The sequence below is a fragment of the Cibotium barometz genome, chromosome 27 (genome assembly GCF_041138505.1).
Source record: "Cibotium barometz isolate CiBa-2024 chromosome 27, ASM4113850v1, whole genome shotgun sequence".
Taxonomy (NCBI): Eukaryota; Viridiplantae; Streptophyta; class Polypodiopsida; order Cyatheales; family Cibotiaceae; genus Cibotium; species Cibotium barometz.
In genome coordinates this window covers 31,243,989-31,266,182 of record NC_141072.1, presented here as the reverse complement: position 1 = coordinate 31,266,182, position 22,194 = coordinate 31,243,989, and the positions used below count along the sequence as shown (strand labels likewise).

At 48.4% G+C, this 22,194-nt stretch overlaps 1 protein-coding gene across 5 annotated transcripts in view; it reads left to right on the top strand.

Moving 5' to 3' along the window:
- Positions 1–22,194, top strand: part of ABA3 (molybdenum cofactor sulfurase (LOS5) (ABA3)) — a 107,647-nt gene that overhangs the window by 38,023 nt on the left and 47,430 nt on the right. The window lies entirely within an intron of this gene.

Below are 22,194 nucleotides of genomic sequence, written 5' to 3'. Positions count from 1 at the left end.
GACTCAGCTGGAGAGGGGTGAGAGTATCCTTGATGGCCTCGCCTGCAACAGGCCTGCCAAATATGCCATGGAGCTCTGCTGCTAATGATCTCCCATCTCAGGCTGGTGCTCGTAGACCGGTGGGAACTGTATCGATCCTCCAGTGAGAAAATTGGAGAGCCTGCCCACCAGCTGCCTCCTTGTAGAAAAGAGCGGGGCCGGCCTCAATGACCTAGGCAATTGCCCCTAGGTCAATTGCCCCCAAGTGATAGTATGTGGTTTGGACCGGACCAATCTGTAAAGCTGAAGGATCCTCTATCAGACTTGTTGCACTTTGAGGCAGTCGCAAAGGTAGTACGCCGTGCTCGCTGTCTACCAATGGGAAACCTAGAGAGGTCCCTACTGAATCGCTTGCTCAGTCACCTGTGTAAGTCCAAGAACATGGAATGAGGACCATAGGAAAGGCCCAGAGAGGTCCCTACCGAGTTGCTTATAAGTCCAAGAATAAGGCATGAGGGCCGGAACAGAGGCCCAATGAGGTCCCTACCGAGTGGCCTGTAAGTTCAGGAGGCATGAGGGCCGGAGGAGGGACCCAAAGGGGTCTTTACCGAGTCGCCTGTGAGTCCAGGAGAAATGGAAAGAAAACCAAAATGAAAATGTTAAAAGCATAAGAAATTTATAAAGGAAAATGATGTAATGATTTCTAGAATGCAGTTACTTGTTGGGTGTTGTGATTTCAGGACCCAAGGGAGGGCTCACTTTGTGAACACCTGGAGCGGAAGGAAACTTCCCGGACTCTCAGAGACGGACTTTTGGAGATGAAGCTGACTTCGCGGACATATGGAGCAGAAGCAGGTGGCTACATTGAATCACCTATAGAGTTGGTTGTTGTGGATGAATACATCCACATCCATAAAGAGGAAGAGGAGGCCGAAGTTGGCCTAGGCTGGCAAGCTTCACCGACACAGATGGTGGTAGCACACTTGAGTGCCCATGGATGAGATTCTTTATTGGCATATGCTTGTGGATTCTTCATCGGATTGGTGGAAATCATCTTCCCACCATCTCCTTGGTCTACTACCAGTTTTATGTGATTCTACATGATTATATAGTATGACTTCAGATGCATGAAGCCCTAGCTTGGCTAGGCATGGGATCACACTAGCTTGGCTTTGTGATCTCATCCCTAGATCTATTAGCTTGGCTTTTGGCCCAAAATAGGTACAAGGATGGTGAACATGGAAATTCCAAGTTTTCATATGCATATGCATCACATACCTGCCTGGCTGGTTAGATGATTTGCTAGATGTGTGCCTTGTGTTTGTGTCTTGCATGAGATGCCGTGGGTCAGTCTCGTGGCGCTGGGACGCCTAGAACTACTGGCTTCGAGACTGTGCGTGTGCCATTTATTCTGACAAGTTGTCATGGTTGCAGGGCTCAGAGGTTGGGCCAAAAACTCAATTTTTGGTTCAGTTTGGGACTACAGAAATTTATAAGCTTGTGTGTTTACACACACTATTGTGGGGTGTGAACACATAATCCGGGCACCGGGAATTTTTAAGGCATATGGACTCCCAAATCTTTTTATTTTTAAGGCACCTTCTTTTGGACATTAGAAAGTGCCCAAGCCCATTTTTAAGTGTATGTGAACACTTTAGACACTCGTAAAGTTATGCATGCATGTTTAGACACTTGGCAAGCAAAGTGTGCATGTTTTGACACCTCTCCGTCCTCCACTCAAGGAGAAACTCGTTTTTGCTTTTCCCTCTTCTCTCACCCCTAACACATGCTCTACCTTCTCTACATGCTGATTTTTCTGATTTTCAGTCCCTCCACTCATCAAACTAGGGTTTTTCAACCTCCTCTTTCCATCTACATGCTACCAAGACCGTTTTGAAGCCTCCCTATTGCCTCTACATGCTGTTTGGCCTGTTTTCACACGGAAACCCTGATTTTCAGAAATCCTAATTGCTCTACAAGCTTCCCATGTGTCTTGGAAGCTATTTTGGGAAATTTCATCGCATAAAGTGTTCCCCAGGAGGTGCTTGGTGCTTGGTTTGTTGAAATTTCAGATTTTCACGATTAAAACCATGGATAGCTCCATGGGTGCATGTAGGGTTATATGCATGGCTAGAAGGGTTCAGAGTGTGTCTCACAAGTTTTTGGCTTGCCCAAAAGCCTCGGGGAGTGTCTATGATGCCCAATCCTCCACGTGTCTAAGGCTGAGTAATCACCCTCCAAGCCACATTTGCCGGAGCCGGCTGGCCAGCCATTGGACCCGGCCCATAGAAAGTTCTGGATGAGGAGTTGTACTTGGCCCAAGCATGCTCTGGAAAACACCTAGCAAGAAGTGATGTACCACATGGTGGCCAGGAGCACATGATTGGCCATGATCACGTGGTCCGTGGGGGAGACGCGGGCTCCAATACAAAAGTTTCTTTTGAATGTTTAGAAGAAAGGGGGATAGCTCTTGCTCGGTTGAAATGTCAATCCCAACTTGACACTCAAGGTATTTGACCGGAGTGCCCTTGGGGATCCACTGAAATGACTTAATTGGGCGCCAAAGCTGGGGTGGGTTAAGATCCTACCCAAAACCACATGACTTGTGCCAGTTGATTTGAGCTCCGGAGGCTAACTAGAAAGTCTCGGCAAATCTTTGAAGGTTCCCCTCCTCTCTTGAGAGATAGGCGGTTGTGTCGTCTGGAGACTCTGAGTCAAGTAGCTTCTCCTAGGATTTGATGGCGAGGTGGAGACCGTGGAGTCCTACCTCTTGTGCGGAGAAAAAGCTGCTCATTGCCTCCACCACCACGAAGAAGAAGAGGAAAGGGGCTAGGGGGCTTCCCTGTTTGACTGATCTTGAGATAAAAAACCTGTCCCTTGTGGCCCTTGGATGAGGACATGATTGCGAGCTATTGAATACATATGATACCGGTACACCATGATTGCATTGAAGGCGGCCTGGTATCATAATCACCATTCCGGTTTGAATCACTGTATGCATAAAGTTGCAAGTTGCCCCTCCCCCACGGTAGAACAAACCAAGATCTAGGGTATCCTGTAGATTATGGAAAATGCATTTCACAGCTGCCAATACTTTGTGCTTGGGCTGTGCATGAATTTGCTCAACAGAGATACCCCAAAAGCTATGTTAGGCCTCGTGTTACACAGGTAAATGAGGCATCCCATTTCTTGGCTGTAAATGCCGGCTTCAAAAGGTTCACTAATGTCGTGTATGCTGAGCCATAAACTTGGTTCAATTGGTGTAGAAAGCAGCTTGCATTCTTCCATTTGAAACCTTCTCAACCAACTTTGTGTACTTAGTTTGTTGCATAACAATGCCATCATCTCTATGCATAAACTGAATGCCAAGATAGTAGTGTAAAGGCCCTAAATCTGACATATCAAATTCCGCTTTCGAGTTAGCCTTGAAATATGAAATTTCTTCTTCACAAGTCCTTGTTATGGGCATGCCATCTACATACAAGATGACTACAAGAATATTGGCACAAGTTTTTCCCCCCCCCCCCCCCTCGAGAAAAGATCCTTTCATTACTTATATAAAAAACGCCCGTTGGGCTACAAAAACCCTCTCCTGCTCATAAGAAAGCAGAGCAGAGATCCAATCAAGGCAGCTAGGGAGACTCTCCCTAGGTGCAAAAAAGTACAAATATCAGCACAAAGAACTGAGAGGCTATATCATACAATAGGAGGGGGGAAAAGCTAAACAGGTGGCCTGTAGTGCTAGCGGGGGTACCTGCGTGTAGGGTATACAAGGGGCCGTTGCGCCAAGTGGTGTGAAAGGCCTGGCGCTGCAAGATTGCCTCATCCGAGTCGCCCCGGATGTGGTCATACTGTCCTCGCAGGGTGTGGATCAACTCCTGCCAAATCCCCCAAACAGTCTCTGCTGTTGGCTCCAGTCTCTCCTCAAAGGCCCTGAAACACCGGGCTTTCCAGGTGAACCAGATGGTGAGGCTGCTGAGGAGCTCTCATCGTAGATCCCTCTCCTGTGTCCAGCCGGCGGACGAGAAATCCGGTGAAGGAACAAGGCGAGGCTGGCCCCTAATGAATCTGATGGCATGGCTGTCCTGCTCCGTCTCATATCCCAGAGTAGGCCCTGACGAAGTCGACCAAGCAGCGGCACCCCACGTATACATGCCCTCTGGAGAGAGGGGGGCTAGAATGCGCAGCAACCGCAGCCAAATCTGTTGCGCCTGTGGACAGTCCCATAGGCAGTGTCTCTGTGTCTCCAAAGGGTGGCCGCATCGGACGCAAGCCGTCGGAAGACCACTGTAGACAAGCCAGGTGCCAACTGCAGAGCCCCTGTGGGCGACCAGCCCCACTGGAAAGTCGAGATCCTGCGTGCCTGTCGACTAGCCCAGAGCCTGGTCCAAAAATCCTCCAGGAACTCTTGTGAGAGTCCCTGTAGCCACCAATGCTCCGATGCAACTGGAGAGACCATCCTCCTCGCAGTCAAAATATGTCTCCCCCACCGAACAGTGTACTGGAAAAAGGTGATCTCTGTGGCCTCGGGGGATGCATAAGGATCATGCCACTCATACTCGCCAGGGTCCCACTGGAGCCGGGCCAAGGGGCGCGCAACATATGACCATATGCTCCAATCAGAGTCCACATCTGTAGGGTCTGGATCAATATGCCACTTCCGGGAAGCGGCGGCCACTACCCGTATCCTCTGAAAGATGCACTCTGCAACCAAAGGCGACTCCGCCTCCACTCTCTGAAGTCTGCCCTCATCCTGGATCTCATAGTAGAGGCATCTACCATCCTCAGTGCAAGCTCTGACAGCAATCAGGATCTCCAACTGTGTAAAGGCTCCCATCCACCGTGGGGCCGCTGGCTCGAGAGGCGTGAACCACTCCTCTGTGAGTGCCTCTGGAATGTTATCCCTCATAATCAGCCCCCCTCTGAAGTGACTCAGCCTCTCCACCTGGATCTCCTCTGGGAGACGTCAGAAGGCCTACCAGTCTCCAAAACTACGTGCTGGGCCTGCCGCCAATGGTCCCCAGGCTAGACGAGGTCGAGAACCCAGCATATGACCCTGCGCTGTGCGTACCGCTGGGCTCTAGATGAGCGGCTGTCTGGCCCGCTCCTCATCACAAGTAGGAGGTCTCTGAGAAAGCCCCGGTCTCAGCAACTCCCAAGCTCGCAGGATGCTCAAGGCAAATCTGTCCTCCGATCCTCTACTGAGGCCTGTCCTCCTCATCTCTATGAAGATCTATCGTATCTCTGGTGCCCAAGTGCCCCCTGCTGGGGGAGCCCTAGCCTGCAGTCGCTGAAAAAGCAGCTCCTTCCAAGGCTCAGCGCCTGGAAGCAGCCCCCGAACAATAAGCTTCCCCAATAAGGCTCTACTCTGATCAACTAGATCTATAATGCCCAAGCCCCCCTGGGCCAGCGGAAGAGTAATAACTGCCCAAGCAACCTTAGCCCGGGCTGGCTGACCATCCCGCCCAGACCAAAGAAAGTTCCTGATCACAAGTTTTCTTCACATACAAGGTGCTTTCAGATGGACTATTCAGATAACTCTAGCTGGTCCAATGAGCATGTATCTTATCATACCAAGCTCTTGGAGCTTGCTTCAAACCATACAATACTTTATGTTCCTCACCAGAACTTCAAAACCAATGGGTCGATCTACATATACTTCATCCCCATTCAAGAATGCAATCTTGATGTCCAACTAATGCACTTTTGTCATGTACATGCACATGGACATGGTAAGTCCTAGGCTAAATCCCTGATTTTTAGTAGATAAACAATAGATTTAGGGCATTAATAGCCTCAGGCAAAAAGTCCAAAAGAAGCTGAGTTGGACAAGCTATCAATCGGCCAGGTGGACAACAGTCCACAGATGAAGTCGGCAGCGTTTATATGAATTTTAGGTCCACTAAAGCTGGCTCACAACAGCCGGCCAGTCGGACTGGCAACCATTGAGCCTATAAAAGACATCACCCTTCCCCCCCCCCCCCCCCTCGAAAAAAGATCCTTTCATTAGTTATATAAAAACGCCCGTAGGGCTACAAAAGATCCTCTCCTGCTCATAAGAAAGCAGAGCAGAGAACAAAACAAGGCAGCCAGGGAGACTCTCCCTAGGTGTTGAAAAGTACAAGTAACAGTACAAAAAACCGAGGGGCTATATCATACAATAGGAGGGGGAAAAAGCCAAACAGGTGGCCTGTAATGCCAACGGGGGGACCCCGCGTGCAGGGTGTAGAAGGGGCCGTTGCGCCAAGTGGTGTGAAAAGCCTGGCGCCGCAAGATCGCCTCATCCGCCGAGTCGCCCCGGATGCGGTCATACTGTCCTCGTAGGGTGTGGATCAACTCCTGCCAAATCCCCCGAACAGTCTCTGCTGGTGGCTCCAGTCTCCCCTCAAAGGCCCTGAAACACCGGGCCCTCCAGGTGAACCAGATGGTGAGGTTGCTGAGGAGCTCCCATCGTAAATCCCTCTCCTGTGTCCAGCTGGCGGATGAGAAATCCGGTGAAGGAACAAGGCGAGGCTGGCCCCTAATGAATCTGATGGCCTGGCTGTCCTGCTCCGTCTCATAGCCCATAGCAGGCCCTGACGAAGTCGACCAAGCAGCGGCTCCCCACGTATACATACCCTCTGGAGAGAGGGGGGCCAGAATGCGCAGCATCCGTAGCCAAATCTGCTGCGCATCTAGGTAGTCCCAAAGGCAATGTCTCTGTGTCTCTAGAGGGTGGCCGCATCGGACGCAGGCCGTCGGAAGACCGCTGTAGACAAGCCAGGTGCCAACTGCTGAGCCCCTGTGGGCGACCAGCCACTGGAAAGTCGAGATCCTGCGTGCCTGTCGACTAGCCCAGAGCCGGGTCCAAAAATCCTCCAGGAACTCCTGTGAGAGTCCCTGTAGCTGCCAGTGCCCCGATGCAGCTGGAGAGACCATCCTCCTCGCCGTCAAAATATGTCGCCCCAACCGAACAATATACTGGAAAAAGGTGATCTCCGTGGCCTCAGGGGATGCATAAGGATCATGCCACTCGTACTCACCAGGGTCCCACTGGAGCCGGGCCAAGGGGCACGCTGCATATGCCCATATGCGCCAATCAGGGAGCACATCTGCAGGGTCTGGGTCAATATGCCACTTCCGAGAAGCGGCGGCCACTACCTGTATCCTCTGAAAGATGCACTCTGCAACCAAAGGCGACTCCACCTCCACTCTTTGAAGTCTGCCCTCATCCTGGATCTCATAGTAGAGGCATCTGCCATCCTCAATACAAGCTCAACCAGCAATCAGGATCTCCATCTGTGTAAAGGCTCCCATCCTCTGTGGGGCCACTAGCTCGAGAGGCGTGAACCACTCCTGTGTGTGAGTGCCGCCTGAATGTCATCCCTCATAATCAACCCCCCTCTGAAGTGACTCAGCCTCTCCACCTGGATCTCCTCTGGGAGGCTGCAGAAGGCCTGCCAATCTCCAAAACTATGTGCTGGGCCTGCTGCCAATGGTCCCTAGGCTAGACGAGGCCGAGAACCCAGCATATGACCCTGCTCTGTACGAACCGCTGGGCTCTAGATGAGCAGTTGTCTGGCCCGCTCCTCAACACAAGCAGGAGGTCTCTGAGAGAGCCCCGGTCTCAGCAACTCCCAAGCTCTCAGGATACTCAAGGCAAGTCTGTCCTCCCATCCTCTATTGAGGCCTGCCCTCCTCATCTCTATGAAGATCCATCGTATCTTTGGTGCCCAAGTGCCCCTTGCTGGGGGAGCCCGAGCTTGCAGCCGCTGCAAAAGAAGCTCTTTCCAAGGCTCAGCGCCGCCTGGAAGCATCCCCCGAACAATAAGCTTCCCCAATAAGGCTCTACTCTGATCAACTGGATCTATAATGCCCAAGCCTCCCTGGGCCAGCGGAAGTGTAATGACTGCCCAAGCAACCTTTGCCCGGGCTGGCTGACCATCGCGCCCAGACCAAAGAAAGTTCCTGATCAGCCTCTGTACCTGGCTGATGCAAGAGCTCGAGAAGATCCAGCAGGACGTAATATACCACATGGTCGCTAAAAGCACCTGATTTGCCGCCACTACCCTCCCCGCCAAGGATAGCCGAGCTGTACTCCAATACAAAAGCTTCTTCCAAATGCTCACAAGAAGCGGGGCGATCTGCTGCTCAGGTGACAAATCTAGTCCAATCTGGCATCCCAAATATCGCACTGCTGTGCCAGGAGGAATCCATCTTAATCCCGGGTTTGGGCTCCATGCTGTTGTGGGAGCGCTACTAATCCAAAAGGCCACTGTCTTGCGCCAATTGATCAATGCTCCCGAAGTTGCACTAAAAACCTGAAGCGACTGCTCTGCCCGATGAAGATTGGCCTCCTGGCCATGCAAAAATAAGCCCGTGTCATCAGCAAACTCAGCATCGAGCACGTCCTCCCCCCGGACTGGGAGCTGGAGTCCTCTCAAACCAACCTCCTCTGCCGTCAGATACATGCACATAGCCTCAGCAAAGAAGAGAAAAAGAAACGGGGCAAGAGGACACCTCTGACGGACTGATCTGGTCAGCTCAAAACTCGGCCCCCGTCCTCCTGCAATCAGCACCTGGCTCCGAGCTGTGGAATACAGAGCCGCCACCCCTCGAATCCAACCTGGCTCAAAGCCCAGGCGAAGCATAGTGCCCTCTAAGAATCCCCAATCGACTCTATCGTATGCCTTCTCAAAATCGAGAAGCATCACGACCAAGTCCTCTCCAAGAAATCTAGCTCGGGCCGTCGCCTCCCAGAAGGTGAAGATGTTGTCAAGGATACTATGCTCCTTGACGAATCCTGTCTGGGTAGCATGAATCAACTCCCCCAGGAAGGGCTGGATCCTTAAACTCAAGGCCTTTGCTAAGACCTTGTAGACAGTATTGAGGATCGTAATAGGTCTCCAATGCCGAATATCATCTGATACTCCCTCCCCCTTGGGGATAAGAAAGATCAAGCCCTCTGAAAAGCTATGTGGCATCACCCCAGTGTCCAAAACATACTGGAAGCCCCTGCGGAGGCCTGGCCCCAAAAGGTCCCAATAGCGCATAAAAAAGGCAGGCGTCAATCCGTCCTCTCTTGGGCAACTATGACGCGGAAGGACCCTCAAGGCCTAAGTAAGCTCAACCTCTGAAAGAGGCCCTCCCAGAACTGTACGCATACGATCTGTGACCCTCCTCTGCACATGGGCCCACACAGTCTGTCTGCAAGCATCCCGAGCCTCAGTGGCTGGCTCCGCTGAAAGCAGGTCTCTATAGAACTCAGTGGCAATGGCTCTGATCTCCTCGGGCTCAGTAGCTACCGATCCGTCCGGCCTCCCAAGCTGGCGGACTCCTGCTCGAGCATGGCGGGGTCCAGTAATCTCAAAAAACTCCCCAGTCACTCTATCACCAAGCTGCGTCCACTGAGAGGCCTGGCGACGATAGTAAAACTCATGTCTCTGCTCCTCTGCCTCTCTAACCTCCTGGCGTGCCTGGCTCAGCTGGGACGCCACCCACTCACATCTAGGCTGCTGCTCCTGGAGGCGCTAAAGCGAAGCAAGGCTACGTCTCAGCCGATGCTCCCGCTCGCGAGTCTCTCCCAGCCGTGTCAAGGCTACTGCGTGCAGAAAAGAGCTAAGCTCGATGAGTCCCTGGGCACACTGGCCTACTGCATCTTGGTCAGAGCTCTGACTATCATGCCATATCCTCTCAATGTCCTCAGTGAGACTAGGATTTGTAAGAACCCTCTATGGGATCCTCAACTGCAAGCTGGTCTCCCGTGTCCTCTCCTCAAGTGTCAAAATAACTGGCGCATGGTCTTAAAAAGAGGTGCCAGCGAGAATGCCAACGGAGCCCCCTCGCTCCCCTAACCAGTCGCCCACATAGAAGCGATCAATCCGTGATAGATTAGTCCCTCCATGCTGGCGATCCGACCGAGAGAAACTAAGACTGTCCTGAGAGCGGGAGAAGGCCCCATGCTGCCATGCATCAGTGATCCTCAGTGACATGCAAAATCGCTCCCAAGCTGCAAGCTCCGTGCCGTGCACTGTAACATGACTGCCTCCCACCCTATCGGCCGGGTCCTCAAGCATGTTGAAGTCTCCCCCGACACACCAATGTGCGGCCTCTGGCAATGCATCCGTAACCTGGGTCCAGAACTCTGCTCTGGCACTAGCATGGTTGGTCGCATAGACATTGAGCACGCCAAAGAGCTCATCATGCGTCCTCAGAATGACATATTGTGCTCTACCAGGCACAATGATCCCGCGATCCACAATGGCCTGCCGCCATACATCCGCAATGACCATACATACTCCTCCCTGCCCACCCGAAGGGCCAAACCCTGCAGACCAAAAGGTGTCGCATCTACCAGGCATCACTGAACCATATCTCCGGATCCTGCTCTCACCCAAGTGGTGCTCCTGCATCATCAAAATATCAATGCTGCCCCCAACCAGTTATCTCTGAAGCTCCTGCCTCAAGCAACCACGATAACGTATATAATGTGCTCCGCCAAGGCCCTGTACATTCCATGAGAGGATCCTCATGGATGACTTGCTGATGTGGATGCTGTCTCAGCCGTACGGCGGGCCTTCGCTAGTGGCTTGGATGGAGAATAGTCCCCATCCGAGCGGCTACGAATCTGCCCACTCGGTGTGCTGCAAGAATCACGGATCAGGCGCCAGTGGTGGCTGTGTCCCATGGCAACTGCCTCCCGCTCAGCCAGAGCAACCTCGTGAATGCATACATATCCAGGGTCGCGCGCTAAGTCTGCCACTATGCGAACGACCAAATGACGAATCCTTGAGGCGTCCACACTCCCGGGATCCAAGAAAAAGTGAGCCAACTCCCAAAGTCGGCATATCACATCTGTCACCTCCAGATCGCTCACATGGTGAGAAAACTCAACTGCTTGGGTCTTCAAAGTACTAAGAGCGAGCTCCAGAGTCCACTCCCGATCGCATGGGCCACAGAGAGGGAAAGAGAAGGCCACTGCTAAATCAAGTGCCTCCTCCCCGCGGGCCGGAGGTATCACTACATGCACTCTGATGGGTGCTGGCTCATGGGGGCCCTCTGCTCCAAAAAGCCGAGTGAAGGAGTAATCAAAAGCCTCCGAGCGCTGTCTAGTGCTGAGACGACTCAGCCGACTGCGGATAGATGATATCCGTGAAGCCCGAATCGGCATGGTGAGTCTCCTCTGCGGTGCTCGAGCAAGGTCGGTGCTCAGAGCCCTCCAGACTGTAGGTGAACGCGAGGGGACTGCCAGGGCCTCCCGTGGAGCTGAGGCGGGCGGGGGGAGGGGAGGAGGGGGGGGAGAAGGGGGTGGAGAAGGAGCCGCTGCCGAAACCGGAGCGGGGACGAGAGGAGGCGAAGGTGGAAGTGAGGCGGGAGGGGAGGACGGGGGAGGAGGGGGTGGGGGCGAAGGAGGGGGTGCTGGCATTTCATGGTCCTCAGCCGAGAACTCCACTCTCTGATCAATCCATCCCCCCCCTATCCTAGGTAGTTGAATGACCTTCGGAAGGGAGGAGATGTCAGAAACCAAAACTCTGACTGAAGATAGCCTTGCTGCTCTAGCCACCACTGAAGCTGCTGTGGGGCCAGTCTCCAGCATCGAGCCCACCAGTGCTCCTAGCCTCGAGAGGAGCGGCAGGTACTTGCGGCGGAGTCCAGGGAAGCAAACTGTAACATGGAAAAGGTGCTCTCCCTGCTCGACCGCTGTTGGGTCAAAGCCATGCTGCCAAGGTCTGAAGAATGCCCGAGCGCCCCTGATGTCGAGGGGGCTCATGGCAAGGACCTGGGCCACGCTCTGGGCTGTCTCGAACTCGATCTGATAGTGTCCACGGCTCAGTATAGCTGAACGTCCAGGATCTTGCCCGCATCTGCAAGCAGGCGGGCCTAAAGAAGATCCCGCATCTCCCCTCTGCTGGGGCGAGTGCCGACTATACGGCAGATGGTGGAATGTGCCTGGAGGCGTTCCACCTCTGCGGCGAGGCTCGCTTCCTCTTCTGGCGAAAGAGAAAGCCTGATGGGGGTATCCTCAGGGGTGCACGAGGGGGCTGCAGAAGAGTCCCTCTGAGGTGGGGCGGGAGGAGCCTCCATCAGAGTCTGAAGCTATGGCGAAGGCGGAGCGAATGTGGAGAGACCTGCAGGAAGCCGAGCTGCACACGGAGGGCGGAGGGAGAAGGTGGAAGGATTAAAAAAAAAAAGGGGGACGGGGGAGGGAAGGAAAAGGCGGCGAAGCAAACCCGGGGGGGGGGGGGGGGGGGGGGGGAGGCGGACAGGCGGCGAAGCAAACCCTAGGGGGAGGGGGGGCGGAATCAGCGCGAAAGAGGGGCGGGGGGAAAAGAGGCGAAGGGGGGGGGGACGGGGCGCTGAAGTGGGGGGGCGCGAAGGCGAGGAGAAGGGGGCACTGAAATGGGGGGGCCAAAGGCGAGGAGATGGGGGCGCTTCAGCGCAGGAGAGCAAGGCGGCGCGAGCAGGGGGATGGCGGGAGCTTCAGCGAGCTATCATTCTAAAAGACATCACCCTATTCATTGTAGAATCAGCTAACTCCCCTATGGAGTAGTTCATTAAATAGAACTTTTGGGAAGGCCTCAGGCCAAGACATTGTAACCTTTTGTACTCTTACAAATATACTGAAAATACAACCATCTCTCTCTATCTCGACACCGGCGGAGACTACAACAGAGGATCAGGACCATACTAGCACAGCATGGGAGACGTCCAGTTAGAGTACTCACCATGGAGGACATTGAGGATATCCGCCATCGACCGATGAGAGACATCTTTGGATAGTGATGTATATGATGCTTACCTTTGTTGCTGGAGTTTTCCTCCCCAGATGTTATCCATTAGGAGCTCCTAGTACCTTACTTTTCCTCATAGTTATTGTTTCAGTTTCAATTAGTTGTTTAGTTGTTTTAGCTTTTCTTACACAGACATTGTATCAGATCCACCAATTGTTGTAACCTTTTTGGTCTCATAGGTCATTTTGGCCTTTTGAGGACGTTAATATATCATTTCATTTTCATTTCATTTCTCTCTCTCTCTCTCTCTCTCTCTCTCTCTCTCTCTCTCTCCTCTGTCTATGCTGATTGTTCTTGCATCAAGTGTTCCTATGCAGTGCTTAGGGCTGAAAGAAGAGGACACAGAGCTTCCGCACGTCACATCTGTATCAGAGCTTTAGGCTGATTTCTGGACATTGTTGCTGCTGCCCATGTCCCTCCTGCCCCAATGCATCGCGCATGGATGAAACTTGATGGTTTGGTGGTGTGGTGACCAGAACATGCCAGGAATTTATTCAGGAACAGGACCAATACAATCAATGAATACAATATTAAACAAATATGTCGATGTAGAAAATCTGGGTCAAAGTCAGTGTTGAGGCACAAGATCTCTGATGCTAAGCACACCACAAGGATGACCCACAAGAGTCTCTCATGAGGCTAGTACCAGAATCCAATATCCAAATCTAGATCAAAAGATCTCCAAGCTCATAAGCAAGTCACATGGTAGGTATGTGTAATCAACAGAGTAAATGAAGTCCTATCGTAGGCTAGATGCCAAATACTAGAGAAGGAATTAGCCCTCAAAAAGAAATTCTCAAAAGTTGGATAATGGCGCTAATGTGAGAGTAACACTGAGAGGCGGTTTAAGCCGGAAAAGGGGACAAGTTCTGGGCGGCACAGGAGCTGGCTGCAACAAGTGGTGGAAGTGCTGGCAAAAATGGCGCTGGTTGCTATACTAAATGCTCATAACGGTTGCCAGTGGGCACCGTTACCTTGGGGGTTTGGGAGGGGGGTTGGGGCATCTGCCTGGCGATCTGGCTGGTGGCGCTCCTAGGGAGTTGGGTGGCGGCGCAACCTAGGGTGATGGACTGTCTGCCAATGGTTAGTGCCCTCGGCTTGGGACGCAATGATTACTGTAGCGGTACTTCAACACAACCTGTAGGTCACTAGATCTGACGAAAGTAAATGTTAAGGCCAGGGAAGGGGAAACCGGATACACCTGCTAGGGGGTTGGATGCATGGACGAAGCCATGGTCGCATCAAAATGCCCGAGCGTTGCGTATCGTGAGACTTTGTTGCATCACACGATCAGATGCTACTACGGGTGAATCAAACCCCACATGGGAGTAGCCAAGCCCAAGAAAATGGATGTCGGTGATTGTGGCAGGCTTGCCTGGAGCGAATCCCAAATTTTTCCGTGCGCTCAGTGGCTTTCTATGATCTTACAAACCAATGGAGAAGCTAAGAGTTGGAGGTCCCGCTTTTGAAAATAAGCAAGGGATGGCGGCCACGGCTGGGGATGACAGAGCGGCTGCCATGGAGTCCTTGTGGAGGGTGAAGGCGAGAAGTGCCTACTCTTGTTAATGAAGAAAAGTTAGAAAACACTTGCTCGGAGAATGACAGGCGACGGAAGAGGGAGGGCAAGAGAAGAACGGGGAGCGTGGAATCGGGAGGCAGCAAAGAGGTGGACAACACGAAGGAGGGAGTAGATGGGTGTGAAGAAGGCACATGGGTGGAATGAGGTGGAGGGTGGCAAAAACACGAGGCGGCAGGGGCAACACTACAGAGAAAAACGGGCGGGGGTGGGGGGTGCAAGGCGGAGGGGGAAGGCGAATATATGGGAGGGCTAGGGGGGTGGCGAAGCGGCAGGCGGATTGCAGAGGGGAGTGCAAAGCATAGAAGGCAAAGAGGGGGATGGTGCTAGTGAAGGTGGGAAGGGAGGTGACTGCAATGATGAGGACAGAGGGAGTAGGGGAAGCACAGATTGCTAACGGGGGGAGCTTCAATGCTCGCTTGATAGACAAAGTCACAGGGAGCAGGATGTTTTAGCCACATTGATCTCAAAAGTGGCTACCATCAAATTAGGGTAGAAGACTGATTTCCGCACATCTTTTGGATTGTATGAGTAACTTGTGATGTCTTTCGAATTGACAAATGCCCCGCAACCTTTAATGGGTTAATGGATAGGATCCGTAACCTTTAATAGGTTAATGGATAGGTTCTTTAGAGAACACCGGAGGTTCACATGTACTTTCTTTGACGATACTCTTGTATTCTCCACCAAAATTGAGGAAGAACACAAGAAACACCTTGCAGTAGTGTTTGAAAAGTTAAGGAAACATAGTCTCCTCATCAATGGCAAGGAAAGTGAATCCTTGTTATCCAAAATTCATTACCTTGGACACATTGTGTCCAAAGATGGGGTATGCATGGATCTTGCAAAGGTGCAGGCGGTGAAAGATTGGCCACAACCTGAGAATGTGCATGAGATATGCAGCTTCTTGGGTCTACGCTCATACCCTCTCCCCTACCTTTATGCGACGCATCCAGGATTTCACTAATATTCCTCATCTAGACCTCTCATTGCCTCATAGATCACGACCATCCTTCATGAATGTGCACAAGCCAACTATCCATTCACTGTTTCGATCCCTCGCAAATAAAAAATTGTGATCATCGCTGTGGTGCTCAATGGGTTTCTGGACTAGATCCCTTTGACACAGATTGCTCAATATGAAAAAGAACTTCTTGACAAAATCAAAGCACACATACTTGAGGGTACCAAGGAGTAAAAGCTATTGCTTCACTGCCAAGCCACCTCTAAGCTCACAGCCTCAAAATGGTTTGTACGATGAGGAGTGCAAAGCCACGTGACTTCACCTTCTACGGGAAAGGGCATGTGACTGGATCTCTGTCGGTAAAATGCTGAGTTCTTTCCACTGCCGTACGGGCTGGAAGAAGCATTCATTCTTGGCTAAGTGCGAGGAGGAATTATACCTGCTCTTAGTGAGTGCAGATAGCTCGGACGCTTTGCACATCCCGGAAGAAAAAAAACCACCCACCCCCATCATCAACCCTTCCACATTGCAAACCTACACCCACAACCTCTACGACATCCCAAATTAGCCCTTAACTGACATAGCACACCTCCCACACCCCCAATCTGCCACTTTATTTAATACCCCTAATGTCATGAAAGCCTTGTTAAAGCTATGCAGTGGTAGAGCATCGTACCATGAAGACTTTCACATCAACATCTTGTAAGATTCCTCCCCAGCCTTCGAGGTATACAGGAGTAAGAATCTCCCTTTCTGATCTTATAATTATTCCCTCTCTAAAATAAAAGAAAGTTTCTGTTTAATAAAAAGGAAGACCCTTTTCCTAGAATACTTCTCAGGAGACACGCCTGTTTTAAGGATTTAGAACAATGAGTTTAGAAGTGAGAATCGGTGTTTTGGATACCAAGGTTTTGGTTTTCATTCGAGTACGGCCCAAAAGAAGTTCTTTATCTCTTGGGGAGTATAAGAAGTTATCCCCCAGATATTGTGACCTTTATATCTGAATTCAACGAAAGTAGGTGACTTAGCCTACAAGCTTCTTTTATCTCCTCATCTCAAATTTCTTAATGCCTTCTATAGAAAAATGTGTCAAACTCAAATCATGGAAAGACGGTAAAACTTCAGTGGTAAGTTACCGTTGGCTTCTAGGTTACGCTAGCTCCTTCCTTTATATAAGTCGTAACTTTTACTTGTCGCTCACAGTAATCTTACTCCCATCAATCTCCTTTCTTTCTTAATCTCCTTCATGGCTTGGCAACAGGAATTAGTTTTATCCCTGATGATTTCTCACCTTCAAGACGCAAGAGAGTCTGTGAAGAAAGACTTTATAGAACAGTATGAGCGCTCACTTTTTCCTCACCTAGGAACTTCTGTAGCGCAGACCAAATAGCGGACCTATCAAAACATAACTAGGGTAACACCCTGGGGTCAGCAGCACTTTCGTAACAATGTCCGCTTGGCCATGGTTATTGAAGCCTTGGGTTTGGGTCCCCAATACTACTGCGTCATGAGATCAAGGCATCTTGGGTTTTCTGAGCGGGTCTTCTTACTGGCATGTTTTCTTCCTCATGAGAAGATATGCCTTTATCCCGTTTTTGACTTGCCTCTCAGAGGTCCTTTTGTTAGATCTCCTCATACCACTGAGATAGGTGCGGCAATAACCAGCAGAATCATTCCCATAGATGAGTTACCCTATACTTGTGCAGCTTGTGAGGACTGCTTTTGTGACCATATGATGGACGGGCTTATGGAAGTGTAAAGAGTTCTTCTATCTTTACTGTATAAGTCCCGTGAATGAATAAAGTTTAAATCTTGTTTTTATTTGAATCTTGCTCTCTCTAAGACTTTTCTTGGTGGTTAATCGTGATTAAAATTTTTCTCTAAGTCTCATATTCGTGCATCTTGCGAGATGAGGACATCCCAAGTTGCGAGATGAGGACATCTCGCGTTTTTTAAGTGGGGTAGAATGTAAGATTCCTCCCCCAATCCCTTTTGATGTCTAGTATATTCCCCTGTAATCAATTCCTTTTCTGAAATATAAGAGATCTTGTTTGTGACTGTTTTAACCTAGAGAGAGAAAATATTCTAGAGAGAGAATATTCAGATTTTGAATATTTCTGGATAGAAAAATATCTCTTATAATTTAGATGAGTTCCCCTGAAACAGAAATTTAAAAAGAATTTTCCAATGTGCAATTGGAATTAATTGGAAATAGGTATAAAGAACCTTAGCCTAAGGGTCTAGATTTTCATAAATCTTTAGACTATGGTCCAATTAAGGTTCCTATGGGCCAATAGCATCAATCCATGTGTAGGGAGGCGATAAATCCAAATTGTAAAAAGAAAATACCCAAAAATGAGTAAATGCTCACATGAGGAGAAGAGTTGAAAATGTACAAGGTTTATTAGTAAAAAACTATATTAAAAATATGAGATATTTTGGGAATAATGATTTTATTATGACACATATGTAAGGAAGGGGAGTCCCTTAAATGCTCACATAAGATGAAGAGTTGAAAATGTACAAGGTTTATTAGTAAAAAACTATGAGCAATATTAAAATGATTCCATTATGACACATATGTAAGGAAGGAGAGTTCTTTAAAGGAGGTGCATATTTCACATGAGGAGAAGAGTTGAAAATGTACAAGGTTTATTAGTAAAAAACTATATTAAAAATATGAGATATTTTGGGAATAATGATTTTATTATGACACATATGTAAGGAAGGGGAGTCCCTTAAATGCTCACATAAGATGAAGAGTTAAAAATGTACAAGGTTTATTAGTAAAAAACTATGAGCAATATTAAAATGATTCCATTATGACAAATATGTAAGGAAGGGGAATTCTTTAAAGGAGGTGCATATTTCACATGCTTGAATAAATTTTAAACTCATAAAAATTGAGATATTTTATCTCTCCTCTCTCCTCATTCAAGTCTAGTTCCAAAAAGTTAGCTTAACTGACCTAAAAATGGTCAAAAAGTGACCAAACTGACTTGGAAAATTCTAGAATCAGTTTGTTTGGTTAGGAGCTCAAATTTTCCTATAAATAGAAGCCTCCCCTTGTTGAAAAAGATATAGAGTCTTATGCCTTGTTACTCTACTCCACCTAAGCCAAAAAAATATAGTGTCTTATGCTTTGTTACTCTACCCCACCTAAGCCAAAATATATAGTGTCTTATGCTTTGTTACTCTACTCCACCTAAGCTAAAATATATAGTGTCTTATGCTTTGTTACTCTACTCCATCTAAGCCAAAATATATAGTGTCTTATGCTTTGTTACTCCACCTAAGCCAAGAACTGTGAATTCTTTAATAATTCACTAGTTTTTGACACTTCTCTCTTTCTTCAATCCCCATTGGTGGCTCCATCAACATACTAAACCAATTGATTGGTTGGGGGCCTCTACCGTGAATAAAGAATCAAGTAAATTATAAGGTAAGTATATTGAATTTTGATCTTCTCTATAATTACTCAATGATTCTCTCTTCTCAACCCCTCTCAAGCTTGAGAAGTTTAATTGGTATGGTTTTTTAAATGCTATTGAAGTTAATTGGTGAATAGTAGTGAAGAGTTACATAATTTAATAAATGCTATAGAAGTTAATTTCCATTTATGTTTAAATTCTAATGGTTTTTATGTAATTTCTCTCTCACTCAAGAAATGGTCATACTTATGACCCATTCTCAATCCAAATGAAGCTTTTCATAAAGCTTTTCCTTAATCCAAGATTAAGCTATGCTTGAGGCAAACTTAATGACTTTTTTTCTATGCTTTTAGTTTATGCATATTGACGATTCAATCCCTTATGGATTGATGACCCAATTAGAGACCATTCTAATTATATCCTTAATGATAAGCTTTATCCCTTAGAAAAAAATTGAGATTTATCAGTCATAGTAGCGGAGCTATGGCAAAATTTTTACAGAAATTACGCATAAAATAAATTCTTTCAAAGCATAAAAAGAGGACTTCCTATCATATTCTAGGAACTATCATCCTAGATTATTTAAAAGAATTTTATTATGCATGGAGATGTGGATATTGCATGTAGATGTAGATGTATGGATGTGAGTATGAATGTGGAGGTGGATGTATGTATGGAGATGTGGATGTATGCATGTAGAAGTAGATGTATAGATGAGGATGTAAATAGAGATGTGGATGGATGCATGTAGATGTAGATGTATAGATGTGGATGTGAATGGAGATGTAGATGTATGCATGTAGATGTAGATGTATAGATGTGGATGTGGATGTATGGGTGGATGTATGCATGTAGATGTAGATGTATAGATGTGGATGTGAATGTGGAGGTGGATGTATGCATGTAGATGTAGATGTATGAGGAGAATGTGAATGTGGATGTGGATGTGGATGTATGCATAGAGATGTGGATGTATGCATGTAGATGAGAATGTACGCATATAGATGTGGATGTATGGATGTGAATGTGCATGTAGATGTGGATGTATGGATGTGGATGCATGAATGTGCATGTAGATGTGGATGTGAAATTAGATGTATGGATGTAGATGTGGATGCATGAATGTGCATGTAGATGTGGATGTGTGGATGTGAATGTGGATGTAGATGTGGATGTGGATATATGTATGGATGTGAATATACGATATGTGATGTGAAGGAATATGAAGTGTTGAGATGGAAAATGATGTGATGGAATGAGTATATATATAAATGGAATATGGAATAAGTAATGTGGATTGATGAGGGATAATGTGGAAAAATGAAAGTAAAAATAGAAACTGTATTGTAAACTGTTTGTAAATGCTGTTTGTAAATGACCGTTTTATGTCAAGATTGCTGGGGGAGCATTGTGACTATCTTATGATTAAGGTCGTGAGACCTAACTGATAATGTTGCAACTGCTGACGGAGAGTCAATGAAGGACGTCTCGCGTAGCAAGGTCGGCCGAGGTCTTGACCAGCCTCGGTGCGATTAAAATGGTGAGCTTCCGGTACGGTGGATGAGGGGCCAAGGAAGCGGCCTATGAGTGAAGCGCTAGGTCACCTGCGAAGGATCCTAGAGGGTGCTGACCATACGGTGCTCGGGCTCTGGGTCGCCTAGGATACCCATGCGTGCGTCGAGGAAGATATTGGAACAGAGTTGGAGTTGTTTTCTGAAATCGAGCATGGATCTGGTTGATTGACCTTGCTGGTCTTCAATGGATGAGTCCATGGCTCCTTATATGGATCCGTTGGTTGATCTTGCTGATCTTCAATGAGAGTCCATCTTGATAAGTGATTATATTGCCGAGTATTAAGGGCTAGGAACTAAGAAACGGCCCCTGAGTGGACAGGTGGTGAGCGTCCTAGTTGCCAATGATGCCATAGATACTCTGATGAAGGAATGATGGAAAAATTAAGAATCAACTGGATAAATTGGAAGATGGTGATCAGTGATACCATGGTTTTATTAAAGGATTGTTTTAAACTGGTTGAATCTGTGAAAAGGCAATTTCATATTGGGTGTGTGAGTGGTGTGACTAGTTTTATTTTGCATGAACATCCGGCTAGGGGGCCTTGGAACTCTTTTCCTTGGTACCCGGGACAAAACCTAACCAAATTGTTAATTGGATCCCATCACTACAGTGGTTGGGCGGTTAGCTAACCCATGGGATTGGATGGGGTTAGGCTGGACTGATGGATTCGTAAATCGAGACTCAAACTTTTGTTTTTTACGATAGATAAATTAAATCCCGGACAGTAACTGTTCTATGGATAGGAATCAACGGCTGTGCCTCTTGAATGAGGAAAAAAGCGTTGATCCCAATGATCCAAGTGCAAGTTTCTTCCTTGATCTGACCAAGTATCTTATAGATGTAATTGGATCAGCTCGATCAGAAATGATCTTGACTACGTTAGAGTAATAAGTTATCCTGGTGGAATCGCCCGTGCTTTCCGGTAAAGGAAGTTTTTCCGGGTTCGGTTCTGGAACAACCAACGGATTAGTCTCCTATCCGGATATCCGTGGGCGAGGCCCCGAATGTGGGACCCCTGTCCCACGCGAGACGTGCTACTTCCGCTGCCAGTACCCCGAATCCGTTGCTCGGTGGGAACAGGGATCTTACACATCTAGCACATGGTTGGAAGACCTAATGTCATGAAAGCCTTGTTAAAGCTATGCAGTGGTAGAGCATCGTACCATGAAGACTTTCACATCAACATCTAGCACATGGTTGGAAGACCTTGGCTCCTATTTTAGCTAACATTTTTTAATAGGGCTCTTTGTGAGGGTTTCCGTCATCCTTGACTATGCACACCGTTGTCCCCAGGAGACCCCAATAATTATGTCAGGCAGGATTTAGGAGGAACTATTCGACCCTAGACCACATCTTTACAGTATGGGCTGCCATCGAGGAAGGGAGAGCATGGAAGCAATGGGTGTTTTGTTGCTTCGTGTTTGACTCAATGCCGAGATCACGGCTTTTCACTCACCCATAGGACCTCCATTTTCAACCAAAGATGATTTTGGGGGCGTGATGGCACTCTATGAGTTAGTGACTCGCTGAGTTCAAGCTCAAGATGGTCGGATTTGAAAAACCATTAAGGTTAGACAAGACTGCTCACTCTCTCCCCCACACGCTTCGGGCTATGAATTGATGAGATATGAGACTTGATTATGAGTTGGGAGGTACATGGTCATGACTAAATGCAATTCGGACTTTTTGTGGGGAGGGGGATCTCACAGTGAATCTCAATAAAACCAAGATCATGCTCTTTAGCACCTTACACCAGGTTGGCCAATACAGATCAATGTGTCTCTCAACTCTCTCCACACCTGTGACCGCATACAGACTCTCTACCACAACAGCACTTGTGTCTGGAAAGGATCTCTTGGATTAAGACCTGCCATGCGGAAGACACATTGATCTCTATTG